At 41.9% G+C, this 21,472-nt stretch overlaps 2 long non-coding RNA genes across 3 annotated transcripts; both read right to left on the bottom strand.

The window, feature by feature from the left end:
- Positions 1-6,917: 6,917 nt before the first annotated feature.
- LOC106902788 lies at positions 6,918-10,805 on the bottom strand. 2 transcript variants are annotated; one of them, XR_001414589.1, is made up of 5 exons: positions 10,660-10,805; positions 10,217-10,389; positions 8,734-8,868; positions 8,212-8,591; positions 6,918-6,994 (listed from the first exon to the last, which is right to left on the bottom strand). It is a non-coding gene; the product is annotated as an uncharacterized LOC106902788 (long non-coding RNA). The 2 variants fall into 2 exon arrangements; XR_001414590.1 differs by having other exon boundaries at positions 8,212-8,362.
- Positions 10,806-18,970: 8,165 nt separating this feature from the next.
- Positions 18,971-21,226, bottom strand: LOC106902795. Its single transcript, XR_001414592.1, has 3 exons — positions 20,995-21,226; positions 20,378-20,542; positions 18,971-19,123 (listed from the first exon to the last, which is right to left on the bottom strand). It is a non-coding gene; the product is annotated as an uncharacterized LOC106902795 (long non-coding RNA).
- Positions 21,227-21,472: the final 246 nt, after the last annotated feature.

Raw genomic sequence — 21,472 nt, 5'->3', positions numbered from 1 at the left:
TGGTTGAAATCATCTTATGTGATTTTAAACTAAAAGGTGAAGACTTTTTAAAAGGACTTAAATGTGTCCTTAAATAAAATGCCTCAAAAATTCGGAGGTATTTAAATTTCAGGTGAAGTCTCTGACGGATAGGCAGCAGCTATACATAATTCTAGACTGAGAACTGCATTAAGATACTTTTTTACCATGGTTCCAAAAATTCCCTAGCCTCGTGTATTTTTTCCACCCCCTAGTCCCCAGCGAAAACGTAGTTGTGGCTACTTGGTGGATCATCCCTACAATTCAAAACTGCAAGGACTGAGAGCCTGAAAAATTACCATATGAAGGGAGCAAAGGGTTTTTGTTCAGTCTTGTGAGCATTTGGGTGCATATCAGATCTGAATTGTCTAATCCTAGCGTTCATCCGAGGCTTAATATGAATCGATCATTAACCCCACATCTGGGCTACACACTGGGCTTTGGCAAAAATGTGTGCCAGGCAAATACTCAGATTATATAAACCAAAGGAAGCCTGGAATCTGTTTCCCCAAGCCCACTAAGGTTACTCAGCAGGCCTTTGGCCACTGTTCTACCCATCTATACTTTTCTGTGTACAGCTACTGTAATTATACTTAACCCTCTCTGTGCAAAGTATGCTAATGTAATTTTCTGTACTGTGTTTGAGTCATCCATAATTCACTCCTGCCTTTCTAACAGAAAGCTTTATGTCTGTGGGGCTGGAACACAGTTGGTTTTTCAATATGCCAGGTGAACGCCCAAACCAGTGGATCACAGTCAGCTTCCTTAACCTTGACTCTGTTGTTAACAAGTCTATAGAACAAACCAGTTTTAATAGCAAGATATTCCATGGGGGTAGGGGCTATTCACAAGCAATAGCTTTAACTCAGCATTTCTGGTGATCTGGCATTTCTCCATTGCCACGTTAATATCCTTGTCAGTGACCTATGCAATTACTTTGTGCTAATTGTCTCTTGTTTTGGCCAAAACAAGACAAATACTTTTTCTAAAACAAAAAGAGTCTCAAGAGAAGTATCAACTTCAATTGATTATTAGCTCTTGAAAATCAGCGTTGGACTCTCAGTTTGGATGATATGTTTGTGGTTTCTGGTCTGAGACCAACAAAAATCTGTGACTATAAATCTCTAAACGGTGGCTAAAATAGACCGAAAAATCATTGCCAGGTGTTCCCTAAATGAGACCTCTGCAGATCTTCCTCACCAGTCTGCTTACAGGAGGAGCAATTCAAGGGAGCTCTGTGAGGTGCTGCAGTGCAATCCCATTCCTTACACACTGCTGTACACTGTGAAAGCCAGAGACAAAGCATGAATACTTCTTGAAAAGCATTTAACAATGAAGGAATGGAAGAACACACTTCTTCATGTTAAACTGAATCAAAATACCGTGTTCAAGAACCTAGGCACAGATGACTAAACCTAGCAAATTGGATGATCATATTATGGTGAGCTACAGCCATGGGTATCATAGGGCAAGAAGTACCCTGCAACCAAGGAGCAGCACCTAAGATCAGCCTCCCTGAAAGAATGATTGATTGCAAGCAAAGAAGAAAGAAATTACACAGAATAGCTTCTTCTGGGGACAGTATTCTTCTTTGTGCTCTTTAAACCAAGACAAAGCCTCTGGGAATGTGAGATGTTAATTTAAAAGAAATGAAAATGATTTCTAACTTGTCATATCAAACCCTTATATAAAAGCATTTCCATTCACTGTGTAATGCCCGCAATGCCTTAAGATCTTCTCAATTATGTCTGTTTTCCGGTTGATTCTCCTCATCTAAGAAAGAGATACATTGCTATCTGAAAATGAATGCTTCTGACAAGCTTTTTCTCTTTTTCTATGACATTATAATAGTACCAAAAAATCTTGAGCCATTAACTTTAGTGCAAACTTTGTCTGAAAAGGGATAAACTAAACATTTCAGGATTAGGTCCATAGAATTACACCATCTTTAGATTCAAATAGGTAAATATTTATTCACTGTGAACGATATTGCAGCAACAAAGGGCACGGACTCCCCCGGGTGGTGAAGCGAAGACATTTCATGTTTTATTTTTACAGCATATATAGTTTCTCTCTTCTGATCATGTGCTGGGAATACAGATCATAATACAGGGAAAGATGATGATACAGAAAAGCACAATTTGTAAGGCTGATTGCATCCAACCAGTTAAACCCCAATCATTAAAAAGATCATTTAACCATCCAATCATTCAGATACTTTTAAATATTGCAACAAGAGCTTGCATTTCATCATCCGTGCTTGTTGTTGTGGGGTTTTTTTGTTTGTTTGGTTTTGGTGGTTTTTTTTTTTCCAAAGTTCCTCGCAGACTTCCCAGAGTTCTGGATCTAGCCTCTTTTTCCTGCTAATCAGACTTTCTGTAAGGGTAGAGGTTTAATAATCAGTTTCCCCCTTCTTTGCTTTGAGAGTCCTCCATCCGGATAGGACCCGCTGCCTTTTACAACACAAGACAGCAGACAGACTGCTAAGATGAGCAGGGCACGCCTTCTCCTCTTGCTGTCCCGTCTCGCAGGAACAGGAGTGCTGATCCTGGATGAGCCCCTAATTTGTGAGAAACACCAGCTCACACTTAGAATTTTAAAGAGAACAAAGTCATCGAAGCAAAGATTAAAATTTATTGTACGAAACAGCACTGAATGGGGTGCATCTCAAAACAGAGGCACATACAAACACCTAAAAGCTAAAAGATTGTATCCTACCCACTTTGTTCTACACAGCGTACACTAGGAACACGAGTGCTGATCCTGGATGAGCCCCTAATTTGTGAGAAACACCAGCTCACACTTAGAATTTTAAAGAGAACAAAGTCATCGAAGCAAAGATTAAAATTTATTGTACGAAACAGCACTGAATGGGGTGCATCTCAAAACAGAGGCACATACAAACACCTAAAAGCTAAAAGATTGTATCCTACCCCCTTTGTTCTACACAGCGTACACTGTGTTTATCTCTTAGTTGAGACACAATACCACGTTCAGTCCTTCTGAGTCAAATGCTGTGGGTAAGGACGAACACACCTCGCTGGAATCCACCGCGGTCACTGCTGCCTCTCGCTGGGGCACGGAGACTCCTCCTGGCACGGGCTCCTTGCCACCATGCTGCGAGTCCACCTGGCATGGCGGGGCTGGGGGGCACCTTGCCACCCTTCTCCTCCTCCTGCTGCCACTGCCGTGGGGCCAGGATGCTGGCTCTGCCACCGCCAGCACCTTCCTCTCCCCTCCCCAGCTCCACGCTGCTTCCACTCGGCGGCCACAGATCTCCTCGCTGCCTGCCTGCCCGTCCATCCCGCGCTCTGAGCCAACATGGTCACAGAACACAGTGAGGAAGGGCCGTAGTTGAGCACTCCCCTTTGGAGTTCTTTGATGATAGCAAAAGTCAGTCCTTCCCACTTTGGTTGTTGACAGGGCTCGTAAATTACTGGTGTGACAAGCTCAGATGTTATGCTTAAGTCCCCGGCTGCTAATGCCTCCTGTCGAACCTTTTCCAGACTCTACAATCTTTTCCCCTTCTAGCATTACATTCTCCGTTGTTCCCCTAGCATCCATAATTTCTTTATTCTCCTGAGTCTGTTCCTTTGAAGGGATTGGGGCAGGGGGGACACAAGACTTTGTATGGGATTAGAAGCAGAGGCAGTGCCCTCTGCCTGGTCTCGCTGTGCTCTGAAGTCTTTCAGCATGTCATAAAGCAAACACCATGTCATTAAAAGTGCTATATTTCGCCCCTAAGCTGGCACAGTCAAACAAGTTATCACCTATCTCCTTCCAAACAGAGACAATAAAAAAGTTAATAGTTGTTGGCTCATATCACAGAATCTTCTAGGTTGGAAGGGACCTTAAAGATCATCCTGTCCAACCGTCAACCTAACTTTGACAAAAATAGAAACCCACAGAACAAACAAGAAGCATCACCATCACTAAACTGTATCTCCCAGCATTACATCAACCCGTCTCTTGAACATCTCCAGGGATGGTGCCTCAACCACCTCCCTGGGCAGCCCATTCCAATGTCTGATAACCCTTTCGGTGAAAAAATTTTTCCTAATATCCAGCCTGAACCTCCCCTGGCACAACTTGAGGCCATTTCTTCTTGTCCTGTCGCCTGTGACTTGGGAAAAGAGACCAACCCCCCCGGCTACACCCTCCTTTCAGGGAGTTGGAGAGAGCTAGGTCACCCCTCAGCCTCCTTTTCTCCAGGCTGAACAACCTCAGATCCATCAGCCTCTCCTCATAACACTTATTCTACAAACCCCTCACCAGTTTCCTTGCCCTTCTCCGGACCCGCTCCAGCACCTCAATTGTCTCTTCTGTGCTAAGGGGCCCAAAACTGGACACCGCCCTCGAGGTGGGGCCTCACCAGTGCCTGAGCAGAGGGGGACCATCACCTCCCGAGTCCTACTCCCCACGCTGTTCCTGACACAGGCCAGGATGCTGGTGGCCTTCTTGGCCACCTGGGCACACTGCTGGCTCATGTTCAGCCCACAGGCCACCAACACCCCCAGGGCCTTTTCTGTCAGGCAGCTCCAGCCACTCTGCGGGGGGTTGGTAGGACCCAAGGGCAGGACCCGGCACTAGGCCTTGTGGAACCTGGTTCTCCAGGTGGGGCCCCGCCAGTGCCTGAGCAGAGGGGACCATCACCTCCCGAGTCCTACTCACCACGCTGTTCCTGATACAGGCCAGGATGCTGGTGGCCTTCTTGGCCACCTGGGCACACTGCTGGCTCATGTTCAGCCCATAGGCCACCAACACCCCCAGGTCCTTTTCTGTCAGGCAGCTCCAGCCACTCTGCCCCCAGCCTGGAGCGCTGCCTGGGGTTGGTAGGACCCAAGGGCAGGACCCGGCACTAGGCCTTGTGGAACCTCATTCTCGAGGTGGGCCCTCACCAGTGCCTGAGCAGAGGGGGACCATCACCTCCCGAGTCCTACTCCCCACGCTGTTCCTGACACAGGCCAGGATGTTGGTGGCCTTCTTGGCCACCTGGGCACACTGCTGGCTCATGTTCAGCCCACAGGCCACCAACGCCCCCAGGTCCTTTTCTACCAGGCACCTCTCCAGCCATTCCTCCCAAAGCCTGGAGCGCTGCCTGGGGTTGGTGGGACCCAAGGGCAGGACCCGGCACTTGGCCTTATTGAAACTCATCCCGTGGGTCTCAGCCCATCCATCCAGCCTGTCCAGATCTCTCTGCAAAGCCTCTCTACCCTCCAGCAGGGTGACACTGCCACCCAGCTTGGTGTCATCTGTCAACTTATTGAGGGTGCACTCGATCCACAATGGCATCTTTCTTACAGACAATTCATCCAACTTAACATCTCCTTTTCGCAAAATCATTTTCCACATCGAAATAATCATAGTCTCTTCCTTACTTAAAGAAGTACCCACGTTCCCAGCGGCGCACCTAATGCAGGTGTCCCTCTCACCTTATCCAGGTTGCTATATCCCTCTCCCCTTACCCAGGTGGCTGTCCTGCTGGCCGGCTTGCACAGCTCCCGCTGCTGGGCTCCGTCTCCACGGCTGCACCCACCGCTGGTTCAGTTGGAATCCCAAATCCAATTGCACGTCCTTAGATACCAGATGACATCACCAGATGTCGCTGTTGAGACGGCCACGACGACACACTCCCCTCCGTGAGCCCAAAAGACCCAACTTCATTGTTTTAACAAACTCTTTCATATCTTTCTTAGGAACGTGTGTCCATATATAATTGGTTCACTCGAAGTCCAGCAGTGCACGATTGGATGACTTCCTCCTTCTTTGTTCTCTGCTGTAACTTCACTCACTTTCCTCTGCTGGCAGTCTGACTCGTCCTTAATCTTATTTACTGCCCTCTTCTCAGGACTCTCAGGCCTCTTCAAGGATACACAGGTGTCTGCTCAAGGTCAATGTTAAGCTCACATTCCCATCCCTCAAACCAGCCAAAGTTTCCCACACAAAGGAGCAATTTATTTTTTTTTTTAACACTTGCAGCCAGATAATTTATTCCTTCCAGAGATGCTAGGTCTTTGACAAGCACAAGCTACTTATGCAAATTTTTGCTGCAGCTCCATGGACACCCTTGAGCAACCAATGAGGCACTGTATTCTGTAGCTTTTGTCAGGCTGTTTATACCAGATGCTTTCACGTGTCTCTCACCCTTGATTCCAGGACATACTCTACTCCTCTGATACTCGCTCTGAGGCTGGTTGGCGTTAGTTATACAATTCATACTTTGATTATCCACGAGAGAACAGATTTCATCATTTTATCAGGCACATTAGAATTCTTACAAGACATCTGCTTTCACAAGACCCAATTTCTACATATCTTCAAACTTGATGGAAATATAATGGGGTCCTTCCTATAAACCACCACTCTGGAGGGTGCCTGATGAGCTGTTTGCAGCATTGTTTCCATTAATGTTTATCATAAAGAAGACACCTTCTGCAGCATCCAAATGCCTAAGTACAGTATCTTTTCTCTCTCAAATTATTTAAGATGGTAAACATACTCTGCTTTTCCTTATATTTTTCTAAAGCAAATGCATCCAACTCTTCACTATTTTTCCTCTCTGTCTTCTCTGAAACTTGTTCAAATTACTGAAAGACTATGGGCTATTTGCATTTGAACGCAGCTTCACACATGACTCTTCCAGCTGAAACCCATCCTTTAGCAAAATGTAACACAGGGTTGGAGACTTGCATCTCCTCGGGATGCCTGGCGCTGTTCCTTGCATTTGACTTTTTAATATTTAGTCTACATTCCCAAGCGCAATGAGTTTTTGATGTCTGACCAGAAACCTGAGGTCCCACCACAATAAGAATAGTAACAGAAATAATCATGTTTTTCTTTTGCCAATGATCTCCCCTAGACAGAACACTCTCTTCTAATAAGTAAGTATGGACTTCTTACCTCCTGTACCATAAGGATATCAATTTGTTGAGAAGAACTGGGCTTTTCTCTATTCTCAGAAGCAACAATGGAGTTCCTATGGGTAAAAAGAAATTTCAGTTTAAGAACAAAATGTGAAATAAATACAAAGGGAAAAAAAGAAATCATAGAATGGTTAGAGTTGGAAGGGACCTTAAAGATCGAGTTCCAACTCCCTGCCACCTCCCACTAGATCAAGCTGCTCCAAGCCCCATCCAGCCTGGCCTTGAACACCTCTAGGGATGGGGCAGCCACAGCTTCTCTGGGCAACCTGTTCCAGTGTCTCACCACCCTCACAGCAAAGAATTTCTTCCTGGTATCTCAGCTAAATCTCCCCTCTTCCAATTTAAAACCGTTACCCCTTGTCCTGTCCCTACACTTCCTGACAGAGAATCCCTCCCCAGCTCTCCTGTAGCTCCCTTCAGGTACTGGAAGGCCATTATAAGGTGTCCCTGGAGCCTTTTCTTCTCCAGGCTGAACAGCCCCAAGTCTCTGAGCCTGTCTTCATAGGAGAGGTGCTCCAGACCTCTGAGCATCATTCACAAGACTATACTGACTCTTGCTTGATTTTGAAATTTATTACATTACTACCCTTTTAGCTACTTTTGTCCAAAGTCCTTTTCAGTGACATCAGATATATATGTCCAATTGACTACAGAAAAAAGTAGAATTAGAAAATTTATTTAAAATATTCCTTACCAATAATTATACTTTCAAGAGTGAAATCAAGATCTATTAAAAATCTAACAAAAATAGGAGCAGAAGGGATTCACCTGAGAATGCTGATGTCTTTTTACTCTTGCATATGTAGTATTAGCTGAACATGAACCCTTGAGAAGCAAAGACTAAAACTCCACTGAATTCAGTGAAGAGCAGAATTTCACCAGGAGAGCAATTTCCTACCCTTATAAGTGGTAAACTCTCCATATCACTGCATCTCAAAGAGGAGGAAGAAGAAAAATACTAGAAGCAAAGAAGTATAAAAAACACTGCTTATGGAATACGTAAGATTCACCACAACTCATCCTGGCAAGTGAACTGTCAATGTCTTGGTTTAACTCTGTGGTTTATACACGGCACAAACACAGAGATAAAGTGTGTCTGTTGTACTATGAGAAGATACTCTTCAACTGAGGGCACCTAACACCAGCTGTGCAACTGTAACAAATCAAGGGAGTCAGAGAACACAATCATTTCCCATTTTAACAATTTGCACAGCTAAATCTGTTCTAATGCTTCAAGGCTGTCTTAAAAAAAAAAGGAAAAAAGATATACCTTCTTGTTTTGTGGACGATAAGTCTGCAAGAAGGCTAACATCTGCACTCAAAAAAGGTGAAGAAATAATTTGGGTGGCCTTTTTGTTCTGTGTTTACATGACACCAAGCACAAGGACCCAGTTCCACAAACGCAAGCTGCAAAAGTGTGCCTAAAAAGGAACAAGGACAGACAAGTCATTCACAAAGAGAGGTAGGTGAGCAGAAAAGGAGTGTGGCAGGTACCTCATGTTCCTTGATGAGTTCTTTGGTTCTATCCATACTTAGGAGTTTCTTCTCTTTGCCTAATTGCTTATTGATTTTTTTTAAAGTTGTGTTAAAATTCTTTTTTTCCCTTTCTATTATAAGCTGGACACAGGATATAATTTCATTATGAACTGCCTGTAAAATTCAAAACACATTATCCCTGTGAGATGGTAACACGAAGCAAATAAAAACCCCAGAACAAATTGTGACAAAACAATTGCTTTTTTAAAGGCCTAATGAGAATAAACAGTGGCTTCTCTTTCCTATATCATCTTACCTTCCATCTTTGATGAACATCTGTACTCTTCTCTTCCACTACCAGCTTTTCATGATCAGATGAAATATTTTTCAATTGTTCAGCTGCTTTCAAAAATTTGTCAAGAACTTCATTGTCCAGAGTATCAAAAGCTTCCTGCAAGAAAAGTATCACAATGAAAAATAAATAAAACTGAATGCAGCTTATTTGCCTAATAAAATTATATCAGTAGCATACAAAAACCATGGGTAAAGCATGTATATGTTGCATGTATGGGCTGCGATGGTCCTTGTATGGGTGTGTATGAAGACATTCTCCACCCTTGCATACCTGCTAAAAGGTTGCAGACAATACCTGTGAATGCTTCTTGGAGAAAGGCAGACTTTGTCCTTGTAACTCTTCTTTTTACAAGCAAATTTGGTACCAAGGAAGAAGGATTAAGGTCCCTGAACTATGAGATGGCCTGGAGTGAGGCTCTGCACTTGGCACAAGGCCACCCAGAACTTGCTGTGCAAGATGAGGCAACACAGATTTTTGGACACTTCAATTTTTGATACCTCACTAAGGACTCCTTTAAGAGCTCCCATGAAGTTCCTGACGACGGAAAAGGGGAAACATTTTTAAAAAAGGAAAAAAAGCAAGAGCTGAGGAACTACAGGCTGGTAACTCTCACCTCTGTGCCCACTGAGATCATGGAGCAGGTTCTCCTGGAAATTATGCTAAGGCACATGGAAAATAAAGAGACCTTATAGCAGCCTTCCAGTATTTAAAAGGGAGCCTACAGGAAAGGTGGGGAGGGACTCTTTATCAGGGAGTATAGTGACTGGATGAGGGGTAACAGTTTTAAACTGAAAGAGGGGAGATTTAGATTAGATATTGGGAAGAAATTCTTTCCTGTGAGGCTGGTGATGCACTGGAACAGGTTGCCCAGCTATATTGTGGATGCTCCATCCCTGGAGGTGTTCAAGGCCAGGCTGGATGGGGCTTTGAGCAACCTGGTCTGATGGGAGGTGTCCCTGCCCATGGTGGGGGGGTTGGAACTCGATCTTTAAGGTCCCTTCCAACTCAAACCATTCTAAAATTCCATGATGCAGATCTTGAGATTAGGCACTTTCTTTACCAGTTAGCCACTAGGAAAAGGAGGAGATTCAGTATTTATAATCACACTTTATAAACCTGTCCAGGCATATGATTCTTGATGGGAATCTTAATTATTAATTAGGCAAACAAAATGGCTGTAGTTCAGAACAGGATGAGTTCTGATGGGATGATGGAGTAATTTAAGTTACGACAGGGCACTGAATACTGATCTACATTTGTTCATCCAAGCTGTCTGCTGAGTTAATATATGCTAACAGTCCTTAATCAAAAAGCTGAGAAAACCACTAATAGCTATCAAACAAATAAAAATCTGATATTTTTCTCACTATGGTCCCTTAGCCTTTTAGATACAAAATACCACTAAGAAATACTCAAATTCAGCTGGCTTAGAAAACAAACCCACCTCGTATCTTGCAATATATTCTTCAGGACTTTTTTTTGACTGACGAGTTGCATAGCCTTTGAAACGGAGGCCTCAAGTTCTTTCTGGGATTCTTCAAAATTGAGCAAAGCCTCCCTCTCTGAGGGTCTCTCCTCAGATTTGGACAAGATGTTGTTCACGTCACCCATGACCGCCTTGGAAGAAAAAGACTTTTTCCAGAACATGCCTGAGTATCAATAATTACGTAAAGCTATTGCTTCATAACATTAGTCAAGTTGTTTGAGTTGAGATATTAATCTTTGAAATGTTCTAGTTTCTCCCCCAGCAGGAGTCTGGGAGACTGATTCCAATAGTATAAACCCTTTTTTATTTTATGCAAATGAAAAAGAGTCTTCCTAAGCATATAAAGCTAAAATTAGAGATGTCTGTGTGTATAAAGTACAATAGCAATAAAGAAGGAGTACCTCTATTTTGTCTCTGGCTTCTTTAATTCGTGCCTGCAGCCCAGTGGTGTAAGAATGCTGTTGGGACATCTGACTTGAAACATTTTGCGTCAGGGATTGCAATATCTCTTCTGCTGCCACAACTTGTTCTTGGCATGAGGTTCCCCTTGCAGCCAAGCCCTGGTTGAATGAAAAGCATTAGAAGCTTCTACAGTATTTAAGTCTTTTTGTTTAAAGGAACTGAATGAAAAAGCAAGCCTTGATTGTGGATAGTCAATATTTGGTCAAGGAAAAATCTTACATTGCAATTATGGCCAGCATATTGCACTTCAAAATCTCTGTGTAGAGAGAAAGAAGTCTGCTGCCATCCGCAGGGGATTCTGTTTGCTGTAACAGCCTCTCTGTCAAAGCGATACCTCCCATGTCTTTGCCTGAGAGCCAATTAGAAGTATTTTTTAAACATGCTCTCCCATCCACACAGCTTTCCAAACGAATGTACCAACCATGCATTTGGATATGCATCATCTGATCGTGAAGTCATCCAAAAGTAAGCACATATATCAAGGCTCAGATTTTCAGATTCAGTACTAAAAGGCAGGAAGCATCTGGGTATTTTGCATGCAAAAGCAGTGTGCCATATTTAAATATTTATCATGAAATATTATTAGAGCTGTTTTGATCTATGAATATTCAACAAGTTTTCTTGTTTGAAGTTGTCATTTAGCATTCTTCTAATGATAATCCGTGCTTTATTCTGGATCTCAACCTATTATACTGCAGGTAATAAGCAACCTGATCTATTCTGCTCACAGAGAGATACAATAACAGTCTCACTTCTGGAGGCTGTATCTCAGGATCTCTTTTGTTACTTTGTTGTTTTTAACAAAGTAGTATCACACTGAAAAAGGAGGCTTATTTTATAAACCTAGGCCCAAAATTACAAAAAAGATTAATAGATTCTTTTCAAAGGCTCACTCTCCTAACTCTGTCAGCTAAACACAGTGCAAGAAGGCACAAAAAACCAAAAGTAAACTAACAATTTTAGTTCACAGTTACTGTAGATGGATTTAATGTACTAAAGATCTCTATTTTAGCCCCCAGACAGAAGAGCTCCAATCAAGCCTTCTTCTGGTGGTCACCTTCCTACCATTAGATTATACACGCCCTGCTGCAGAAATAGCAAAAGGCAACATAGGACAGTGATTCAGCTTCTCCAGTGCAAAGCTTGCCATCTTTGTTCAGTCTCACCTTCACTGGCAGGTGAAAAAAAATTAAGTTATATATACACATATTTCCACCTGCCATCTGCTAGGGGGAGGAAACAATAACCCCTGGCAGTGAAACATGGGGAACAATAGAGACTAGTGGAAGTAACCAAAAATTCATCAGTGCTCATTGTGGATGTTTAGAGCAACTGCCTATAAGCTGAAATGCACAAGTTACCCAGCATGCTGCTGAAAATACTTCAAGTATTCATTTTTGACAGGTAAACCTTGAATACACCCAAGTTGTCCCAAACCTCCTCCCTGTACTGCAGGGTAGATGATGCAAAATATGACCACGAGAAATTCTCAACTTGGCGCCTTGCAAAGACAAGCACTTCATTGGCACTCACTTGTCATCTGGACACACTGATGTTGGAAGAAAAATTTATAGCTCATTTGGGAGCAATCCTGGCAAATAACATCAAAACAGTAGCACTGCCTTGAATTCTTACTCGTGCTACAGCACAAAATCCACGTTCATTTCTGCTTCACTGATGACGGTTCATTTTACCCTAGCCACTATAATGTGCTGAAAGATAAGAACTTGATTAACAAGTATTTTAAGCAGCATAGTTCCATTTTTACCTGCAAATGTTCCTCTATCTCAGGTTACACAGGCCTCTCCTGACTGATCTTGCCAAGCAGGCATCCAATCTCCGCTGCCCGGCTCTCCACCCCTCCAAGGAGCTCTTCAATTTTCTCCAGGCTGCCCCGAAGCTCCCCATTTTTTTCAGCAGCATCTGTGCTTTCTTCATCAAGCTATAAAGGAAGAGCAGGGTGAGATGTTCATACCCATCATCAGTTCACGTGTCTCTCTGCTATCCTCCTGCAACACAGTCACCACTTAGGTTACTTTCCAGCTTTTTGGACCCAAAGGGGAACAAAGCAGAGAAAAATGCCAAACGTACCAGCAAATACATCATGCAAGACAGTTCTTCAACCATGAGAGCAGTTGGGACAGCACAACCTGGGCCCATATGGCCCGCCCTCTCCTCTATAAACAAGCAGCCACAGCCACACTACTATGGAGAACTCCTGGGCTGCAGTATCCCCCCAGCTATGCCAGGGAATTATCCAACAGAACGATAGCTGGTGTTGGTCAAATCCAAACCAGGGAGTGTGCTAAGAGTTTAAAAGTACTGGCAGTCACAGGTGAGCACTCAAGCATTTGCCCTTGCCTTTTTTACACATAAAACCAAATATAATAAACATTATAGCCATAACGTCCTAAGCAATGTCAGAAAAATAACTCCTGGTGTACTTCGGCCCTTGTAAGGATGGAAGAGGCCTCTTTATCTCTTCTTTCTGAATGTATTTCCTAAAAGCAACTCTTACTACAGGTTTTTCTAGGAAACTCCAGATTTCCCTCACTCATCTCCTACAAAAGCATTGTAATTTTTTGCCACCATTTCTTGTCACAGCAGGACCTTCAATAAATGCCAATATCAACTTGGAAAATTAATAATATTCCCAATTCCCGATATTCTAATATTCCCAAGCAGAGCAAAAGTGTCACTTTTGTGAAAGCATTCCAGGAAATGTAATATATGTAACATTAAACAGGTTGTATAGGAATTCACAGCAGAATAAAAACCTGTCAAGTGAGCTGGTGTAAAGTCACACAATGCTAGAAATATCTATGCAGCAATAATTAGTTGAGACAGAGATTTACAATTTAGCAAGGGCTCACAAGCTCTTTACAAATCGACTACTTCCATCTCTAGAACTGAATGAAGAGCTTTATCCTGCAATAAGATTTCCTTTTATGAGTGGTTTTAAAATTTCCATTGAAAAAATTGAATATTTTCCATTGAGTCATGAAGAGCATTTAACCGAGTCACAGAAACTTAAGAATGGAATGCCTTTGTGTATTCTCTACTCCTCCTGTTTTAAAACAGGCCATTCTGAGTTGACTAAAAGATTTATTAACCTCTGATCAGCAAGTTGATAAATCTAAAAAATATGATTTTGAAGGCTGCATAGCAAAAGTGTCATATGAAACTAGGAACTTACAAAGTGTGTCCGCTTGATGAACTTAGCCCATCTCCTGTTCAGTTTCTTCATCTCTTTGGCAATATTTGATCCAACTTGCTCTTTGCTGACTTCGATGAGATAGTTTCCGGCTTCATTTAAGGTACCATGTACTGAATTCCACTTTGCCAGGATCTCAGCAGGGATCTAGACAGAGGCACTGAAATCATTTAAAGCAGAACCGTGCCAAAAGTTTATTTCCGAAATGGGGAACAGAAAAAACCAGCAATGGCTACAACCACTGTCATGTATAATGCTTTTCTTCCAGGAGGCTTCCAAGTACCCCTGTCCGTCATTACAAAGAGAAATCCAACCACATACCTCTTTGGGATGCTCATTTCATTTTCCTTCCAGCCACATCTTTAGTAAGTGGATATTTTCTGTATAATTACTCCAGGAAGACAGGACTTTCTGTAGGGTGTTTACACCCTAGGTATTTACTAGGACATGAGATAGGGAATATCATTATCCATTTGAGAAGAGAGAGGTTAATTACATGGAAGCACTATTTTACACAAAACATAGCGGGAAATAAATCTAGTGACAGCACATCAGTTCAAAATAGAGGTCTTCATATCAGTTTATGCGCATGAACTTACCTAAGTCAGGATTGCTTATGGTTTTGTTTTTCAAGTCTTCACAGATGCGAGTAGCAGCTTCTAGTACTGTTTCAAGTCTCTTTTCTTCAATGAAATTCTGCCCAAAGTGAAAAGTAATTGGCATGGGTAACACTAACCCACATAAAACTAGGTAGGAAATGTAGCTTGGGATACTTTTTCTTTTAATATGAGCCTATAACCCGCAGGTTAAATGTAAATTGAGCGAAGTCCATCCAGCAACTCATCTGCACCTTCTAGTCTGAAACAGGCTGATCTTTTTTCTGCTTGTGCAATGAGTAACTAAAATGGGACTATTACATCCTGAATGCCATTGCCTGAGTTACAGCCATGCATGAATCAGGACTGCTTATTTCAAAAAGTTACAGCCCTAGGGCAATATTAAGAAATGGCATCTAGAACAACTCAGGCAAAATTTAGTGACGGAAGTTAAAGTGATGAAAGCGAAAGGTGGGTTTCCCTGCATTCACAGAAATATCAACGTGCCTAGCTCCTGTCATAGATCAAGTAATATCCAAACTGCAGATGGGAAGGATGAGAGAGGAAGAAATGGGAGCAAAGAAGACTAGTGCTTTGAACATTCATCCAGGGAATGAGGGTTCATCCTCAGCCCCTCTCTCTCTGAGCTGCATCTCACTCCAGAGCTCCTCACTCCTACAAACATCCTATCTAGCAGGCTACAAAACAACCGTCTCTTGTGGCCATGACAAACCTGGGCCACCATGCCCCCACTCATGGGACCAGAGGGAAAGCCAGCAAAAAGCCTTAAGCTCCTTGAGAAAGCTCTATATTCTATCAGCTTGAGAAAGACCACGAACCACAACTGTAGAAATAACATAGTAATAAATATTTATGAAACCATCTGAATCAAGAAACTCAGAGCAGATTAACTCTGTACTCCCACCTCACCACAGGCTAAGGTTAACACTGCTCAGGAAACCTGACATTTTATACAGCCACGCGTTGCCTCCTTCCACAGTTCTGATGCTGGAGAAATTCCCACTAATTTAACTAGGGATTTGCCCGTCTGAAAAGGCTCTGAGAAACTCTTTAGAAACTCCACTAAGATGGAATTCACAAGGAGCCCCATCAACTGGAAGTGGGGCAAAATTGACGGCATCAGCATGTTCAGCTCTCTGCCTCTATTCCTGATGCATCTTTGGCAGTATTTGGGGTAGGGTAATCCATCCCCTCCCATAGGCCCATACATGGCATCATTTTAATAACTCGAGCTCAGAAGCTGAGCTAAGCACAAAATATATCAAAACAAGACTATTCATATTCACCACAAAGCATAAGGAGGTATGGAAGCTGGAAAAGGAAGCGGTAACAGCAAGAGGCAGTAGTAGCCAGCACTGTGGGTAATGGTTGCTTTTGAAGACAGCAACTACTGAATTACCCCCTAAGTTTGACTTAGGGAACACCTGTATTGCTGGCCCAATAAGTAGTCTAGAAGGAGACAAATCTTCCCAATAAAGAATGAAAAAGGGCAGAGAGAAAATTGCAAACAGTCACAGCTCACTCTGTTTCTCCAAACTGAAGAAAGAAATCTCATTCAGAGGAAAACAGCAAGACACAGAGAAAGCTTCTATGGAAGTCTACCTGTCCTTCTTTGCATAAATCCCAGATCTCACAAGCCTACCACGCTTCTACCAACTACCATAGTGTCTTCAGATGAGGACAGACACAAGCTTGAATCAAGGAGAGGTGGGGAAGAATAATTATTGTCAGGGTGTGATATATGTATTTTAAACTTAAATTCCAATTTTCCAGCAGTGATTCCACAGATTCTTTTGTCCCATATTTCATGTCCCAGATATTTAGCTTGAACATCACCTCATTGGCAATAGCTGAGCACAGTCCATAGTGGTATTCGAGAAAGGTGTTGGAGTTTGTGAAACAAATATTACTAAATCTGCAAACAGTGAAGCGTTCTAAAAGCTGACTCAAAATCATTGGATGTAGAAAGCATTAACGTATTAGGTTTTAAGCCTAAAAACTCAGAATTACATATATGTAAACATTATTTTGTTATGAGAGGAGTAAAATTTTAAGGTAGAAATAGAGTTTTTTTTCGGGGCTTTTTTTTTAAGTAGCAACAATTTTGAGTCAATATCAACTGCTCAATTTATGAAAAAAATTAAATGCCCCAAAAAGGGGTGTCTGCCATCTATATGTCAAAGGGTCTCAGGTTACACACACAGATTCACTAGGCATTTTTGAAAATATCCTCCAGCAGCTATATGGGCTTGCACAACCTGTAGATGTCAGTGATTTTAAAAGGTGGAAGTTAAAAAAATCAGAGAGAGAATCCCCACCCCCAGAGAAATTTTTACATTCAAAATATTCATGTTTCCTACATCTAGTGGGTGTTTCCTATCCACACCAGAATCGGGATCCAAAAACGTCCTGTTAATGAGCTCCACTTTGTACACATAATTAGACATTCATTGAACTAATGAGTGAACCTGCTTGCTCTACTCGACAGTCAACCTGTGCTTAGGTGGAAAATGCTCTTTTTCTGCAAGGCACAGATAAATTACATGCTTTGTTCTGAATACCATATCAGAGCTAGAATACAACATAGTTGAAGTAGAGGGAATTTGAGGATCACAACCTTCTTTTCATTTCCTCTAACTTTTCGGGCAAGACTAGTGGCATATTCTTCTCATCTTCATTCTTAAATGATTGAAGGGTGTCCAAGTGAGAATCAAAACAATCCATCAGGCCCTGGGAAGAATAAGACATAGTAAGCCATTCATTTTAATTCTAGAGTATTTCACCCAGGAGTCTGCAAGACACCTGCCATTAGAGTGAGAGCTATTAAGAGCTAGTCAGCACAAGGCAGTCTTCCAGTGTCTTTACTCATTAAAGTGCAATGAAAATATTTACCTCATCACCTTCTAAAATGCATATTTAGTCCACTGATTTCTCTTATCATTGTGCATCTAGTTAAATATAAGGAACATGAATGTACACTACCTGTGCTATTAGTTTTTTCTGCACTTTCACTATCATCTTTAGGACCAAGAAGTGTCATTGTAACAGTTTCAGGATATTAAGTTGTTCTTTGGTATCTGTTAACAAAGACTGACAGCAAAACCTGTATCAAGGCTCAGATTTTCAGATTCAGTACTAAAAGGCAGGAAGCATCTGGGTATTTTGCATGCAAAAGCAGTGTGCCATATTTAAATATTTATCATGAAATATTATTAGAGCTGTTTTGATCTATGAATATTCAACAAGTTTTCTTGTTTGAAGTTGTCATTTAGCATTCTTCTAATGATAATCCGTGCTTTATTCTGGATCTCAACCTATTATACTGCAGGTAATAAGCAACCTGATCTCTTCTGCTCACAGAGAGATACAATACCAGTCTCACTTCTGGAGGCTGTATTTCAGGATGTCTTTTGTTACTTTGTTGTTTTTAACAAAGTAGTATCACACTGAAAAAGGAGGCTTATTTTATAAACCTAGGCCCAAAATTACAAAAAAGATTAATAGATTCTTTTCAAAGGCTCACTCTCCTAACTCTGTCAGCTAAACACAGTGCAAGAAGGCACAAAAAACCAAAAGTAAACTAACAATTTTAGTTCACAGTTACTGTAGATGGATTTAATGTACTAAAGATCTCTATTTTAGCCCCCAGACAGAAGAGCTCCAATCAAGCCTTCTTCTGGTGGTCACCTTCCTACCATTAGATTATACACGCCCTGCTGCAGAAATAGCAAAAGGCAACATAGGACAGTGATTCAGCTTCTCCAGTGCAAAGCTTGGCATCTTTGTTCAGTCTCACCTTCACTGGCAGGTGAAAAAAAATTAAGTTATATATACACATATTTCCACCTGCCATCTGCTAGGGGGAGGAAACAATAACCCCTGGCAGTGAAACATGGGGAACAATAGAGACTAGTGGAAGTAACCAAAAATTCATCAGTGCTCATTGTGGATGTTTAGAGCAACTGCCTATAAGCTGAAATGCACAAGTTACCCAGCATGCTGCTGAAAATACTTCAAGTATTCATTTTTGACAGGTAAACCTTGAATACACCCAAGTTGTCCCAAACCTCCTCCCTGTACTGCAGGGTAGATGATGCAAAATATGACCACGAGAAATTCTCAACTTGGCGCCTTGCAAAGACAAGCACTTCATTGGCACTCACTTGTCATCTGGACACACTGATGTTGGAAGACAAATTTATAGCTCATTTGGGAGCAATCCTGGCAAATAACATCAAAACAGTAGCACTGCCTTGAATTCTTACTCGTGCTACAGCACAAAATCCACGTTCATTTCTGCTTCACTGATGACGGTTCATTTTACCCTAGCCACTATAATGTGCTGAAAGATAAGAACTTGATTAACAAGTATTTTAAGCAGCATAGTTCCATTTTTACCTGCAAATGTTCCTCTATCTCAGGTTACACAGGCCTCTCCTGACTGATCTTGCCAAGCAGGCATCCAATCTCCGCTGCCCGGCTCTCCACCCCTCCAAGGAGCTCTTCAATTTTCTCCAGGCTGCCCCGAAGCTCCCCATTTTTTTCAGCAGCATCTGTGCTTTCTTCATCAAGCTATAAAGGAAGAGCAGGGTGAGATGTTCATACCCATCATCAGTTCACGTGTCTCTCTGCTATCCTCCTGCAACACAGTCACCACTTAGGTTACTTTCCAGCTTTTTGGACCCAAAGGGGAACAAAGCAGAGAAAAATGCCAAACGTACCAGCAAATACATCATGCAAGACAGTTCTTCAACCATGAGAGCAGTTGGGACAGCACAACCTGGGCCCATATGGCCCGCCCTCTCCTCTATAAACAAGCAGCCACAGCCACACTACTATGGAGAACTCCTGGGCTGCAGTATCCCCCCAGCTATGCCAGGGAATTATCCAACAGAACGATAGCTGGTGTTGGTCAAATCCAAACCAGGGAGTGTGCTAAGAGTTTAAAAGTACTGGCAGTCACAGGTGAGCACTCAAGCATTTGCCCTTGCCTTTTTTACACATAAAACCAAATATAATAAACATTATAGCCATAACGTCCTAAGCAATGTCAGAAAAATAACTCCTGGTGTACTTCGGCCCTTGTAAGGATGGAAGAGGCCTCTTTATCTCTTCTTTCTGAATGTATTTCCTAAAAGCAACTCTTACTACAGGTTTTTCTAGGAAACTCCAGATTTCCCTCACTCATCTCCTACAAAAGCATTGTAATTTTTTGCCACCATTTCTTGTCACAGCAGGACCTTCAATAAATGCCAATATCAACTTGGAAAATTAATAATATTCCCAATTCCCGATATTCTAATATTCCCAAGCAGAGCAAAAGTGTCACTTTTGTGAAAGCATTCCAGGAAATGTAATATATGTAACATTAAACAGGTTGTATAGGAATTCACAGCAGAATAAAAACCTGTCAAGTGAGCTGGTGTAAAGCTGCACAATGCTAGAAATATCTATGCAGCAATAATTAGTTGAGACAGAGATTTACAATTTAGCAAGGGCTCACAAGCTCTTTACAAATCGACTACTTCCATCTCTAGAACTGAATGAAGAGCTTTATCCTGCAATAAGATTTCCTTTTATGAGTGGTTTTAAAATTTCCATTGAAAAAATTGAATATTTTCCATTGAGTCATGAAGAGCATTTAACCGAGTCACAGAAACTTAAGAATGGAATGCCTTTGTGTATTCTCTACTCCTCCTGTTTTAAAACAGGCCATTCTGAGTTGACTAAAAGATTTATTAACCTCTGATCAGCAAGTTGATAAATCTAAAAAATATGATTTTGAAGGCTGCATAGCAAAAGTGTCATATGAAACTAGGAACTTACAAAGTGTGTCCGCTTGATGAACTTAGCCCATCTCCTGTTCAGTTTCTTCATCTCTTTGGCAATATTTGATCCAACTTGCTCTTTGCTGACTTCGATGAGATGGTTTCCGGCTTCATTTAAGGAACCATGTACTGAATTCCACTTTGCCAGGATCTCAGCAGGGATCTAGACAGAGGCACTGAAATTATTTAAAGCAGAACCGTGCCAAAAGTTTATTTCCGAAATGGGGAACAGAAAAAACCAGCAATGGCTACAACCACTGTCATGTATAATGCTTTTCTTCCAGGAGGCTTCCAAGTACCCCTGTCCGTCATTACAAAGAGAAATCCAACCACATACCTCTTTGGGATGCTCATTTCATTTTCCTTCCAGCCACATCTTTAGTAAGTGGATATTTTCTGTATAATTACTCCAGGAAGACAGGACTTTCTGTAGGGTGTTTACACCCTAGGTATTTACTAGGACATGAGATAGGGAATATCATTATCCATTTGAGAAGAGAGAGGTTAATTACATGGAAGCACTATTTTACACAAAACATAGCGGGAAATAAATCTAGTGACAGCACATCAGTTCAAAATAGAGGTCTTCATATCAGTTTATGCGCATGAACTTACCTAAGTCAGGATTGCTTATGGTTTTGTTTTTCAAGTCTTCACAGATGCGAGTAGCAGCTTCTAGTACTGTTTCAAGTCTCTTTTCTTCAATGAAATTCTGCCCAAAGTGAAAAGTAATTGGCATGGGTAACACTAACCCACATAAAACTAGGTAGGAAATGTAGCTTGGGATACTTTTTCTTTTAATATGAGCCTATAACCCGCAGGTTAAATGTAAATTGAGCGAAGTCCATCCAGCAACTCATCTGCACCTTCTAGTCTGAAACAGGCTGATCTTTTTTCTGCTTGTGCAATGAGTAACTAAAATGGGACTATTACATCCTGAATGCCATTGCCTGAGTTACAGCCATGCATGAATCAGGACTGCTTATTTCAAAAAGTTACAGCCCTAGGGCAATATTAAGAAATGGCATCTAGAACAACTCAGGCAAAATTTAGTGACGGAAGTTAAAGTGATGAAAGCGAAAGGTGGGTTTCC

This window comes from Calidris pugnax, unplaced genomic scaffold (genome assembly GCF_001431845.1).
Source record: "Calidris pugnax isolate Ruff unplaced genomic scaffold, ASM143184v1 scaffold74, whole genome shotgun sequence".
NCBI lineage: Eukaryota > Metazoa > Chordata > Aves > Charadriiformes > Scolopacidae > Calidris > Calidris pugnax.
This window is presented reverse-complemented; position numbering and strand designations above follow the sequence as displayed.